Here is a 14,913-nt window from a genome sequence, read left to right on the forward strand (position 1 = left end):
CTGAACGCGTTGACGGGCTGCGCACGCGGTGAAAAAAAAAGTTAACGCAATTCTACCGCTTCAGTTCACTTTCGCGGGCGCGCGCGCATTTTTGACAGTGACAGTTGTTTTTTTCTGTACTTTTCAGTGATTTGTGAAATGTGATTGTTTGTGGTTTTGTGAAAAAAATTGTAGTTTTTTTTTTAAATTTTGCTTTCGTGAATTTCGAAACTTGGTGCAATAGAGGTAGGTTATGCTTATGATTGCAGCGTTATGTCATTATTAGTTTTCGCTAATATAATATGCTTTCACTGGGCGTGCGGGAAGGGGATGTGGGTCAGTGGGCCACTGGAAAGTGATCTTTTGAGGTACGGAGGCTGCGTGCTCTACGTCTCAGTTATTGGACATTGCTTTTATGAGGTTGTCGCAATACACTTGAATAACTTAAGACGTTTGCTAACTTACGTATTAAGAATGCATTTACATATTTACTTTTCTATGTCTTTTTGTTTGACACATTTTTTTTATTTATAAATATCTTAAATAAATTTAATTGAATTATATTTTAATGTCTGACTAATTTGAATAAAAAAACTTCGTTTTTAAACTAAATAGAAACAAATGTACCAATATAATAAATAAGTGAGGTGTGTCAGGACTGTTACATCCGTGAATACTAATTTATTTTGAATCTGTTTTAATAATAACAGTATAATATTTTAAATATGAATTATGACATATTATATTATTTATGTATCCTAATAAAAATATATTATCTACTTACTGTATTTCCAAATATTTCGTTACGATTTGAAACGACTTTTAAATTAAAATTATGATAATCAAAGTAGGCGCTGGCAGCAGTTCGTTATGTGGACATACATTTTGACAGGTTGATTCATATAAATTATAACTAAATTTGTGATTTAGAATTAAATTTAGGTGAATAAATATGAAATAATATGATAATATATAGAAGGTTAAGTTAATAAATATGAATTAACATTGTAATTTAATAACATGTACCTATATGTTTTAAATTAATTGAAATTAGATTCTTAATATTTTAAGAAATGGTTATTTTTTTTATATCATAAGTTGGCAAACGAGCAAGCGGTCACCAGAATCAGCCTTAAAAGCGAAGCGACCGCTGCCCATAGACATCCTCAATTGCAGATGCGTTGCCTACCTTTAATCGAAAGAGGAGGGGATGCACAGAAAGAGTATATATATATATATATATATATATATATATATATATCTCATCTTCCTATGCGTCCCTCCTCCGTCAAATCCACTTCTCCTTCCCATCCTCTCCTTATAAGAAAAGGGTAGGAAGGGAACGTGGACTAAAATTAGGCCTCCGGCACCACACTCATCAGACGAAACGCGAAATTTCTTCCACTTCACGTCTGTCTTTTGTGTGGTCGTGGGTATTTGCACCGGTCGACCTGGCTAATTCGTGCACCCAACAAATATTGTTGTTGCTGGATCTATTACTGTATTTGAAGCGTAGAAAAGAGACGTATATGCCAGACGGAAACCCCTCTCTCTCTGCTTTCCCCTCTAGGTCACAGACATGTGTTATAATATTAATAGTATATTTAACATTTAATTTAATTAAAAACGCACTGCTCCACTCCCCGTACACCCGGCACCGCCGCGTTCAAGCGCCGCCGCCGCGGCCAACTCGGCTTCGCCAATTGAGCGGAATAAATCTAAACAGCTGGCTCCAATTGCTGGACATTGCATCCAACGACATCTTGTCGGTACATGCTTTTTTTAACAAGAAGGCACATGTTCTTTACTACATCCAAGTTACTATCAACTTTCATCAATTTCAAAGCTTAGTTCGAATTGTTGCACAAATGTGGTACCGATGGTTTCCACTGTGAAAACATTATCATCATCAGCCTGTTCTTTACCCTAAGTCGTGGCGGCACAGTACGTACTACACTTCAATACGGCTCTATCAGCTGTAATTTCTGTATTCACTTCCTTCGTACGCATATCCTCTTTCGTACAATCAAAACAAATTAAACAAGTTAAATAAAAAAAAATAAGAACAAGTATTCTTTATTAGATTAGTTCTTAGAAATATCGCTGTCATAAACAAGTAAATATTAATTATTAAAAAAAACCCAACTTTGTTTTGAGCGATATTTATTTCGGAGGTCGGCAAGGATCACCGGTTTTTGACATTTATGTATAACATCTTGTTTCGTGATGACGTCAAATTATGAAATTAATTATTCGAAATATGTTATTAATTTAATATGACACAACGGCTAGGAATAATGACACCCCACTTTTCAAGAAGCGTTGAGTTCTTGTTACATTGGGCCTTATTTATGACAACCGCACTCGTATCTTTATCGACAAATTTGTATTATAAGATATTTGATGCAAAAGTATTTTAAAAGAATTAAACTAACACCGAAATAATGAATTTAACTCTACTTCATAATAATCCTCGCTGTAGTATAAACTCAAACCGAATGTAAATAAACAAAAATGTCAGACGTTTCGCAATGACAGATGGAAAGAGACTGCCTCGAGCAGCAGCGCACACTTCCTTATAAAACCTTTTGTGAGACTACCCTCAACAGTCCTAACAGTATTAAAATTAGTGCTGCGCCACCTATCGGGCGTAAAGTACACCAAAAATCTCATACTAATTTTCATATAATTGTCGAAGACTATATGAAATAAAAAAATGACGTTTACTATTTTCGCTTTTAGACTACGAATAGGAAAAAAGTACACTAAAACTACTTTTATTTGACTGGCGTAATTCTTGTACAGTGTTGTAAATTATATAAATGTACCCTGTAACTGTACTAAATTAACTAAACTAAAAATAAATGTACTAAATTATCTGCACCTTGTTAGAGTAATTACGGGGAGGCTGAAAACCAGCGCGGCCTTCAGTGACAAGCTGGAGGCAGCATCAGCTGAGCCTCTTCCCATTAGCCAAGAACTATTTTTTTTCTCTTTAATTGATTTTTTATAAGTGTAATTTGTTTTTGTTTTTGGTTAATAAACTGGATTTTATTTTTATTTTATTTTTACTTTTTTTTAAATACTGTAGTGATCTTAAGAATTATATATTTATATTTTTTGTTTTGACGTATATAAACTAAAGAATTGTTTCTATAAAAAGATAGCAATCATTTGAATGCTAATAATGTTTTTAGTCGACTTCACTAACGTACCGAAACTACGAAAGGTTTTTAGCAGATGATACGAAATAAACAAAATATAAAAAATGGGCACTTATACTTTCAAAGTGTAATTAGCTTTGTTTTATTCTTTGACTAATCCAACTACCTAATATAATCAGAAGACTAATAATTTAGAGTAAATAAAAAGCTTTTAATAGTTTCTCAATAACAAGAATCGACGTTTTCGTTGTTAACTTGCTAGAGTTACAAAAACTTAGCATCTGTACGGTATAATAAAATTTGAAAATCTTGAAAATATTTTTTTTTAATTAAATAAAAAATAACCGTGTGTTCTCTGGCTGTCACGGAGGCTTATATTCTTCTGGGCAAGCTATTCATGATCTTATCTTTTCCTGAGGAATGCCCTCGCACTCAGCGGTTATCACACTTTTCAGCTCTCTAACATTTTGTGGAACAAGTTGAACTGATTTAAAGTGTCGTTTGAGGATATTCCACACATATTTTGACGAAGGTCAAGGCTTCACGCTGTCAAATCTATTCGACGAATGCAAACGTGTCGAATATAAACCTTTAATAAGCATTAACATTTTAATAACGATGGTTACGAGCGTCATCATATTAATATATATTAATATTATAAATGCGAATGCTTGGATGGATGGATGTTTGTTTGAAGGTATCCAGAACGAGTACACGGATCCTGATGAAATATGGAATAGATGTAGAATGTAGCCTGGAAGAACACATAGGCTACTTAATAAGTTTTTTTTTAAATTCCTCGCGGACGGAGTCGCGGGCGACAGCTAGTTAATATTATAAATGCGAATGTTTGGATGGATGGATGGATATTTGTTTGAAAGTAATCCCGATGAAATTTGGCATAAATGTAGATCATAGTCTTTAAAAAGTCATAGTCATCTATAAAAATGGATTCTTTGTCCATAGCAAGATCAATCGTAATTCGGTACTATGTTCAGAAGTGATATGGGGCCTCAGCCAGACGGGGCAACTTCTTCAAAACAATCCTCTGCTTAACGTTCCCCTGGTTGATGAAAATTAAATTTCTTTTTAAAATGCATAATTTTGAAATTGTATCACGATTTCTGATACGCTGTTATACTTAACATTATGCCAGTAATATTTCATCAAAAATAAAACATCTTAATTATTGTTCCGTTTTCAGTTGTAAATAAAAATCACAACTGCCTGTTTTTTTTTGCAAATTAGTTAATTATTCGATCCAATGCGAACCAATTATAGATATACAACATAGAGTCGATGGCTCCTACGAATAAGGGCCAATGTACAAATTGAAAACTTTCCAGGAGAGGGTAACAAAGTTTCAACCATATAGGAAAAGATGCCGCGTAGGCCCGTTTACTTTAGCAAAAAAACACGTTAACACTTGTAAATGTTTATGCATGTTGTTGTACTAAGACGTAGCTATTAACATAAAAAAACTAAAAATCATCAATTTGTTGCTATTTTTTATATTGAATAAGCTAGCGCTTGACCATGATCCCACCTGATGAAGTGATGATGTGGTCTTAAGATAGTACGCGCTAAATTTGTAAGTGCCTATTCACTCTACTCTTGAAATCCTCCACGTCGTACTTGGACGGAAAAACTGACTTACGCCCTTATACATAGGACCCATCGATGTATCATCAACCTGTCCTTATACCTATGGAGGGTTGGCACAGTATGTACTCCTCCATACATCTCTATCAGCCGTCATATCTGAATTCACCCCCTTCTTACGCATATCCTCTTTCACACAATTCATACTTATTTTCACACATACATTCAATCTCATTACTTTTTAGATAGATAGATATACATCTTATTAGTTTATTATTTTCCGACTGACAGTATTATGTGAGCATTTATTTTAAAACAGAAATATTTTATATAATTATTTTCCCACTTATTCTTAACTACGCGTACAAAAAATTAGGTAAGAAAAATATGTTTTAACATTGCATTAAACTATTGAAAAATTAAACAAAAGAACTATGAATAGAATTTTGAGATTCGAAGTATTGTGGATTTTTTTATATAAATAATTGATTAATGCTTAAAACAAGCTAATTATAATTTTTTAAGAAAAGAAAATCAACATAATATCATGTAAAATGGATCTGAAATGGTCAATTTAAGAACAAGTTTAAGACATGCAGATGGCCAATTTGAATCGGTGTTATTATTTAATCTTTAAAAATAAAGCAAATAAACTGGTGTTTCACTTCTATCTGCGTATATTATTTCATTCCAAAGTTCATTAGAATTAAAACGTATATTGCATCGAACATAAAAATAAATCACAACTAACACATTGACTGCTGACTATTACGCTAAAAAATTCTGCGTTTGCCGATTAGGCGACGTGCGTTAGCTCGCTGTTCCTTTTTGCGCACGTTGCCGGTTTTTGATGTACACAAAAAAAAGATAAAAATATATTCGATATTTATGCTTTAAATAGTTTTAAAGGAACAAAAACTGGAACCAATGAGCGACATTTTTAAATGAAAAGTGTCATACCTATATCTTCATCTAGTTATTTTATATCCTTTCTTTGTTACTGTAAATTTTACAACCTAAATATGGTAGAATTCCACGAATTTATAATTAATTCGACCAAGTACATGTCATGACAAATAGCAGATTAATATTGTACTTTCCTGCCGCAGTGAACGTGTTAAATGATAAAGGATCACACTCGTTTTTCGACACTCTGACAAAAACTCTACAGACAAAATAATAATTACTGAAAACAACCAGCGCTCGGAAGGTTAAAGAGCATGATATTTACTTATATTCTAAGATTGTTTTTTTAAGTCATAAATAATTATGTGTAATAAGATTATTAGATGTAAATTGTCCCTATTCATTAATACAAATAAATGCTACATTTGTAATAACGGGTCTGATTTATAATTATTGTTTATGGAAACTTTATCTATTAGACAAACAGTTTATGGTATAATTCAATCGATGATTATATTACTTCTTACTAATATTATAAATGCCTGCCTGTAGTGGTGCAGTTGACGCGCGCGGTGGAAATAAAACTTAATTGTCTTTGGCGTTTTAAAGGACCTCAATCGAGTAAAGACAGGTGCGAAAAGCTAGTATATATATATATTGTTAATAACATGTTTTGTTCGTCATTTATTTTAAATGCGTAACTGCCAACCTTGAACGACGACGATAAAATTCACACCCAAACTTATTTGCAACTAGAACTCGCCCGCGACTTTATCCGCGAGGAGTTAAAAAACAATGTAATATTGTATATAGCCTAAATAATCCGGGGACAGTGTTACTTCCCATCAGTGAAAGAATATTTCAAATCGGTTCAGTAATTTTGGCGCCTATTCATTGCTAACAAACAAATAATCAATTTACTCTTTATATTGCTACTAGCTGTCGCTCGCGATTCCGTCCGCGCGGAATTAAAAAACGTAATAAGTAGCCTATGTGTTCTTCCAGACTATTTTCAACGTCTGTGCCAAATTTCATCAAGATTCGTTGAGCCGTTCCGGAGATACCTTCAAACAAACATTCATCGATCTAAACTTTCGTATTGATAATATTAGTAACATAAATAACGGTCGCGAGTGTCAGCCCGTGACTACGTCAGCGCAGAATTAAAAAAATCCCCTAAACCTTCCCGCCAAAAAAAAATAGCTGGACCGATTTTAGGGTTCTCCCTGAACAAACACGATCTTGCGGACTGACAGACAAAAATTTTAAAAATGGGTATCAGCCACGTAACTACATCGTGTGTATGAAACATGATTTCTTTTCTCGATGTTACATACAGACACTCCATTTTTATTAATTGTATTAGACAGATAGTGTAATAATTAGTGGACATTGTATTGATTTCGTTTATGCTTCAACTGATTCTAGGGAAGCTATACCCAACCCGAAAAGCACGTAGGCAACTTATTAAGTTTTTTTTTTAATTCTGCGCGGACGTAATCTCGGGCGACAGCTAGTGGAATATAAAAATGAGCTTCTAAATGAATTCCGTCTTAAATTTATATGTCGTAACTAACCTTATTTCTTACGTATATTTTTTTTTGGCTAAATATTAATATGTCATTATGTCAGTATTATAAAGAACATGTCAATACTATTAATACTCAAGTTCGGATCATTAAATGCTAGTTTGTAAAAAATGTCCGAGTAAAAAACATACATGAATAGTAATTAATAAAAAAAAAACTTTAAACGTTTTCTATTATAGATTATAGTACAATATTTTACGATTTTCTTGTTAATATTTAATGATTGACGGTTTTACTAAATATTTGTCATGTTTTTACAAACGCACTAGTCGTGAGTAAAAAACATATTTTACTTTTTAATTATTATGAATCATTTACAAAAATGTTTTGTATCAAAGCTATTTTGTAATAGCTTTTGACCGCGACTCTGTCCTAGCGGAATTAAAAAAAATAACTAAATAAGTAGCATATGTTCTTCCAGACTATGTTCTATATGTATGCCAAATTTCATCGAGATCTGTTAAGCCGTTCTGGAGATACATTCAAACAAACATCTATCCATCCATCTAAACATTCGCATTTATAATATTAGTGTGATCTCTGTTAATTAGTTAAAAAAATACAGAGGCCATATTAATACTAAAAAAGTGTTAATTTTACGAAATTTTAATAGTTGGGTTAACGACCTTATTAACTACAGATAATAAAAGATTCTGTATTTTTATTTTTAAAGAAATGTTGCCTAAATAAACTTCAAGGCGAACTGCAGAAGGCTTATTGTGTCTATATTAATGATGTTTTACATTTTATTCTAAATAATTATTTATTTATTTAAGGCACGGTTTTATTATACTGGTTTCACACGAGTATAGAACAGTGAGGCAGAACAGTAGACAAAGCGGTACTACTACTAATTGAACGCTCGATTTCATTTTATTTGTGTAAAAATAATTCGTATTGCTAAGCTTGTTGTATTCGTAAAGTTAAACGGTTTTATTTAACTTGCTCTGTTTATTTAGGTCAAATCTAGTAATTTCAATTACACTGCATACTTCTCGTTAATATATTTGGCTGAAAGGAGATCACATTTTATATGGGATTTAGAATCGCACAATTTTTTTTGTTGTTGTTCAGTAATTTGACATATATTGAAGTGTTCCTTATAATATCTAGATTACAATCTTACTTCTTACTAATATTATAAATGCGAAAGTTTAGATGAATGGATGGATGTTTGTTTGAAGGTATCTTGATGAAAATTGGCACAGATGTAGAACATAGTCTTGAAGAACACACAGGCTTCTTATTACGTTTTTTTTTACTCCGCGCAGACGGAGTCGCGGCGACAGCTAGTGATAATATCATTTTAAGGTTTCTAAAGCGCAAACATATTGGTAATTGAATAAAAAATTGTGCGTCTGACAGATGGAGTAACGTTTTTGACGTTCAGATCTAACTACGAGTAAAGAGTCGTTGAATTTAACGTTAAGCGCCATTTCTTCATACTACTTCGACATAATATGTATTTAGACTTAGACTTAGACTTTACCATAAAAAACTTAAACATCGTTTCAAATACATTTTTAATACGTTCTAATGACAATGTTATACAAAAAAAAAGTTTAATTTTTTTATAATACAAATTGAGAATATTTGTAAATAAAGGATGTTGTGATGTAACATTGAGATGACCTCTGTCTACCTGAAGACCCCGAAACTTTCGTTAAACTATTATATCACATGTTAGTTTAACATACATTGCTGCTGTACTAATGTTGTTTGAGGTTAGAATAATTTGCGCCTGGATAATTCATCTTATAAAATCTGTAAATTCTGTCACATTGTACTCGTAAACTTGAAACTGAGACCTTTCTGATGTAATTCATAATTTTCGTCCTCGTTTAATGTCAAGGGACGAAATTGAACTGATTTTTATAGTAGTTTAATTAAATTAAATCAATAAGCCTTAATTACCTTATACAGTGTTATTGGGTCAGAAATATGTCAGAGGGTAAATTCAGTAAATTATAGCTCATTACCCCATAAGTAAAAATAACACGACCTTTATATGAATATTACCGTAAAATTCCACTGCATTGATTGTTGTATGAATCAATATTGACATCCTTTTCATTATCTTTGGCGAAATAGGGACAACAATATTAAAACAAATGTAACGGCAGTCTAACTCTACGGTTATCCAGATTGGTTTACCAAATTTTTTTGGGCATGTGTCATACTAAAAAAAGGTTGAATAAGCTCAACATTTTTTTTTATTTCGATGGAAAAGTTAAAATACTTTTAAAACAAACCACTGTTTGTTTTAAAAGCTTTCGAATTGTTTTGATCCAGGTAGATACTTAACTTTTTAATAAGGGTTAGTTGCATCAATTAACTATAACCATACCCAGAGTGTTGACGGTGGTTAAATCTACGGTTGCGCAAGTATTCGTTGCATCATTTTAACCGTGGTCAAATTGACGTTATAATTAACGGTAAATATAACCGATCAACTTTGGGCGGTTATTGTTAGCGTTAAGGTTAGTTTGTGTCAGCAGTGTATTGACAACTGTCACAATGTCTAATGTACAAAAAATACCCGAACCGATTTTGACGAGTGGGTGGTACGAAGAATCGCTTTTACCACCCAAATGTTATAGGGCTACAAATTAGACTGGTTTATAGTTTTTTTTCTTTATTTAAATATCTTTACGTGCAGAAAATAACCCGGTCACGAACATCTAATTTAAAATAAATCCGTTATGTCATCTTGATTAATTAAATATGGCAATTAAATCATTTCGCATATTCAAATTAATAGCTTAGGTGTTTATGTTAAGCGGTTTTATTTTTGATATTTAAGTATTGAGGCCAATGTATAATAAATCATAATATTGATTATATTTACAACATTCATTTAAATTTAAATTAAAGATTCGTATACGAAAAATAGGTTATAATTTAAAATCAGGTGAACGGACACATGACTTTTTTAATGCAAAGCAATAACATTAATTGATTCCAACACACATATAAAAAATCTAATTTAGTTAACATATTTTAGCTCCAGATTTAATTTATTTTGCATTTGTTAGTTCTTTTTTTATTTTTCGCTAAGTATTATTTAACGAAAACTATCTTTAACCATACTTTTACATTGCCGAAAAACTAAACATCCTGTTTATGTATTTTTATAAATATTTTTTTTATCATTATTATGGTTGAAAAAAAAATCCTGTCTTGAGTCTCTTGTAAAGTGGTAATAAAAAAAAACAATGAACTGTCTGTGAAGTCTGAGAAAATTTTGATATAAGCATGTTTATTGTTATAACACAATTAAGCATACATTTTGCTAAGGAAATAAACTTTTTTTTTATCGAGTTCCAAACGGAGTTCACAGAGACAGAAAAATGAATGTACTTTTTTATATTATATTATGAACATTATGAAAATACCTTAATATTTAAATGTATATTTACCTAAAATCGTTGAATATGGCTGGCAATTTAATAGGCCACATTTGACATCTTTAAATTTTATCTTCATAGTGAAGTGAGCTGCTTATGAATATCAATAAAAGTGAATGAATCGATTCGAACTTAACCAAACGTTTTAATACTGAAAAGTATTTAAGAAGAACGAATTTTACGTTCAACAGCATAGCTAAAGATGTGTCAATTCACTTCAAAACTTTGTCTTCCACGTGTGTGAAAGCTTGCGCACATGTTAAAGTTTGCGCATGCGTAGAAATTTGATCATACGCTGTTGTTTACAAAAATGTGTTTAAAAAAATTGTGACCTATAAATATTCTATTGTCTTGCTTTAAAAAGGAAATCGCTTTTAGAGTCAATTAGCTCGCTTCTAAAACAAGCAACCAAAAAACACTGTCAAAAACGGTTGAAAATTATCAGAAATATGCTATAAATGTTCATGCAATGCGAATTTATTACAAATTTGACATGGATGTGCTAGCACACACGTGTTAATTAGTCGCCGTATCATTGCGACAATTTTAGAAATCCTTCCATCGCCATTTTTCGTTATTTTTTTTTACAATCTATGTTTGCTAAAATAAATAATTATGTGTGTATGACGAATGATATGTTAACCATAAAATTCCACTGCGACAGACTTATATTTTTACAAGCTGGGCCGCTGAGAGAGACGCTGCCATTGCGGTTAGGCCTGTCAAATATGTAAAATCTACATAGACAGAAAATTATATAAAAGAAAAATTTTCGCATGATAGCTAGCACAAAAGGGACCTTGTGATACTTTTGACATTGTAAGGAGGGCTAGTGATCTTAATTGTTGTTTTAATTATTAAAAATTATTAAAAAGTTTTAATTATGCCCACCGAGTCGGATATAGTTTGGCATTGCAGCGTTAGCCGGATCAACTAGTATGTATGCACATATTAATATGTTCTACTATATTTTTTGATACTGATATGTCAAGGTAACTGGTAAATAATCAAAGCTCGTTTAGCGATGGTCAGTAGAGTAGTTACAGTCTTGTATTACTATCAATAACTGTAGTGTCCACGACCTTATGCAACCTTATTGAGCATTCAAACGTGGCTTGTGTTTAGAAGCAAGTATGTCTGGTAATGAAAATATTTTTTTACTTCCCGCTGATACCTAATATTTCCGCGTAGCATCACATGCAACATAGCGAGCCATCATAAAGTTTGGATTGCATTATACTCTAATGGATGCGACTGTACTAGATACACGCGACTGTAGACATAAGATTTTGTATAGGTTTGTGATTGTACGTGACTGTATACGACTGTTTTGTACGATTGCGACTGTACGCGACAGTACGCGTCTTTACACTACTAATATTACTCGGACTGTTGATCGTATTATACCAGTTCTACAGTCGGCGACAAACTACTTATTGCACCATCCTACGAAAGGCGCTTAAGATAGGGTTGTCACAAACAAAATTAGGATATATTCTTAACACCTGTATGTACTTTTATTCCAAGTTTGACGACATATTTATATTCCGAAATCAAATTATAATCTATTTTAAATAATACTGTCGATTAACTTTGCTTGAGAAGTTAAAAAAGAAAACAAAAACATTTAAACGCAAAGATTTATCAATGTCATCTCTAAATATTCGACAATCATAAGCCTGTGGCAATAATACATTAACAAATGACTAATGCAATGGCAATCCGAAGTGTCATCCCTAACGTGACCTAGTGACAGGTGAATTCTAGGGTTTTCAATTAAGGAAGTTAAAGCTCGTTGCATTAACGTGTTCACCGCGAATGAAATTATCGTGCACCGACTGCATTCAGTTTCGTTCGTAATTCACAGTAAAGTTTTATATACTATATGATATTACGATTCGGAGGTTATATTTTTAGGAGGAGAAAAAAAAGGCGGATGAAATAACTGACGTTCAACGAGTCAAAAATTTGACACCATGAACATAGCTTCGAATGTTAAGAATGTCGCTAACTTTCCCTCTAAGAAGTGTAACTGCCAAAGTGTTATGTCAGGAAAATACATATACGTAAAGAAAATAAACCATAGAGTAATTTAAATTGTATAAACTTTCGTGAGACATCATAATTAATTAATTAAGAAACGACTTAACTCACATAGAGTAATTTTGCTTCCAGAAAATTCTAAAGGAAATAAATGTTTCAAGCAAAAAAAAAAGACGAAACTTGAAACTCCTATAATTCGATTAAAAAATCAGAACAATATTATATAACAAAGTAAAACATTAACGGAAATAAAGAAACAACATTGTTATGAGCGTTAAATGCGTTACGCAATCATAAAATTGGAGTTAATACAAACTTGATTTCATTTGTTTCACAATTCATTGAACCCAAATAAAGTTTATTAGTTAACGTTGAAATTAATCTTTAAACGTAAACAATATTGTTTAGTTTCTTAATGAATTTTGTTCTAGATAACCTCTTAAATACTTCTTGAACTGTCCATGACATGCATCCAGACATATTTGTCGTTTGAATAATGTTACTAATATTATAAATGCGAATGTTTGGATGGATTTTTTTAAAGGTATCTCCAGAACGGCTCAACGGATCTCGATGAAATTTGTTACATAGTCTGGAAGAACACATTGGCCACTTATTAAGTTTATTTTTAATTCCGCGCGGACGGTGTCGCGGGCAACAGCTATTATAATATATGCCTTTATCTTTATCGTAGATAAAAAAAAACATCATCGCTGTAATATTTAGAATATTATCGGTAACTAATAAAACTGCTATTAAATAAATTAAAACAATCAATAAATTTCGATGCGTACAAAATGGCGGGAAATCTGCGTGTGTAGATAACGGCATATGTCACCGGCAAATTTGTAATTTGTCCCCGTTAATCGTTGTACAAATTGCCGAAAAATACTGTTTGCTACATTATATTTCGGCAATTTGTAAAAGGGACAGTTTATAGATAGTTGCATTAAAGTTGCAGTAAAATTTGTGAATACATTCGTTCGTTTACAATGTGAGTCAACGACAGAGCTCTTACCGAGATTCATTATCTAGTCTTCCGAGGGTACGTCAGTTCCCTCTGCATTTTTTACCGTCCATATACATACCGCGGGGAGTGTTCCAAAGAACTGTATGGAACGTATCCAGCCGCCGAGTGTCGTGTCGTCATCAGACGACCCTACAGACCGCCAGATCTATACCACATGGATGGCTTGCATTCCACAACAGTGCGGTTTCCCGTCGTTGAACACTTTGGTGTTCCCGCCGATTGTTGCACCCTACTATTGTAAAAAATGTGCCCGAGCAATATAAGAAAAACATGTTTCTGATAAAACACATTTTTCTTATAACTGTATAACATTAGGTAGCTTTATTTCACAATATCACTTCCACTATACCTATCAGTTTCCACTAACTTGAAAAGTGATTTGAAATTTCTCTGTCTACTGAATTACGTCGTTGGATCGAAACGAGATACAGTTAATATTTTCATGTGTGTCGGTATGTATGTATACTCTCCATTTTGGTCTATAAATGAAATTAAACTCTAATTTAAAAGGTACAAACATAAGTAAGTTTTATTAAAATCTAGTTTTTTTATTTCAGATTAACAATTGTGGAAAAGAAAAAACTTGAGCATCACTGTGAGTACAATTTCAATTAATATTACAATGTCAATTTTGTTCTTAAATTTTTATAAAATTGTTATTTCAACTTAATTTATATTTAATCCATTATTACATTAGACGATAGGAAAGGTCATTCACCTGAAAAATTACTGTGGTGTTGATAATTCATTACATATCTCTTTCTATCTTGTGTGTTTGTCATATATTAAAAAATGTTGTTCTGCTAAACGTTTTATTGCCCACCTAGAGTCTTATATTCGGAGTCTCTTAGTGCAGATTTAGTATCATAAATCTATACTAAAGGGCCACTTAAGTAACCATAAAATTCTGAATTTATAACACTCTAGCAGTGAATTTTCTTATTTTTTGTGCAACTCTCACATTTCACTCTTCAAAACATGTCAATCGAGAACAGAATACGTTACTAATATGTACTCATAAACCATTACGTTTGATTACAAAGTAAGATTAAAAAGCTATTAACTAATTGTGATCTAAATCAACTACAGAGTTCTAAAGATAAAAAGATCTGATGTTATTTTATAATTGTAATTTCAGTGAAACTTAATACAGTAGAAGTGAAATTTCAAGGACGCGTCACATTTATTCATAA

The 14,913-nt window shown here is 32.0% G+C and overlaps 1 protein-coding gene across 1 annotated transcript in view; it reads left to right on the top strand.

The window, feature by feature from the left end:
* Positions 1-14,282: 14,282 nt before the first annotated feature.
* LOC106708357 (scavenger receptor class B member 1) overlaps positions 14,283-14,913 on the top strand; it is a 66,289-nt gene continuing 65,658 nt past the window's right edge. Inside the window, exon 1 of the mRNA XM_045682372.1 lies at positions 14,283-14,315. The gene's annotated coding sequence lies outside the window, so the exon portion shown is untranslated. The remainder of the gene's footprint in view (positions 14,316-14,913) is intronic.

This window comes from Papilio machaon, chromosome 19, assembly GCF_912999745.1.
Source record: "Papilio machaon chromosome 19, ilPapMach1.1, whole genome shotgun sequence".
Classification (NCBI taxonomy): domain Eukaryota; kingdom Metazoa; phylum Arthropoda; class Insecta; order Lepidoptera; family Papilionidae; genus Papilio; species Papilio machaon.